Below are 333 nucleotides of genomic sequence, written 5' to 3'. Positions count from 1 at the left end.
TCAACAATGTAAATACTATAGTATCATCACAAATTCATTTAGGACGATTTTTAATATTAGATTCGACTGTAAATACCAATCTTAGTATTATATATTGGATTTATTTTTCTCCTTTTCTTGCAGCAGAATAAACATGACAATTGGATTACCAGTGTCATCAAGAGAAAATACTATTTGCGAAATTTGTGTCAATATATCTTTATCTTTCAATAGATGTAAAATAAGGAAATAGAGTGACTCAAATAGCACTATTAGCATCTTTCCGAACGCTAACAATTTTAAAGTTGGATAATTTGATCAAGAAGAATATGTAAACAAGCAGAATATTATTTA

The sequence above is a fragment of the Wasmannia auropunctata genome, unplaced genomic scaffold (genome assembly GCF_000956235.1).
Source record: "Wasmannia auropunctata unplaced genomic scaffold, wasmannia.A_1.0 LD336054.1, whole genome shotgun sequence".
Taxonomy (NCBI): Eukaryota; Metazoa; Arthropoda; class Insecta; order Hymenoptera; family Formicidae; genus Wasmannia; species Wasmannia auropunctata.
The sequence above is the reverse complement of the archived record's forward strand: the minus strand, read 5'-3'. Positions refer to the sequence as shown.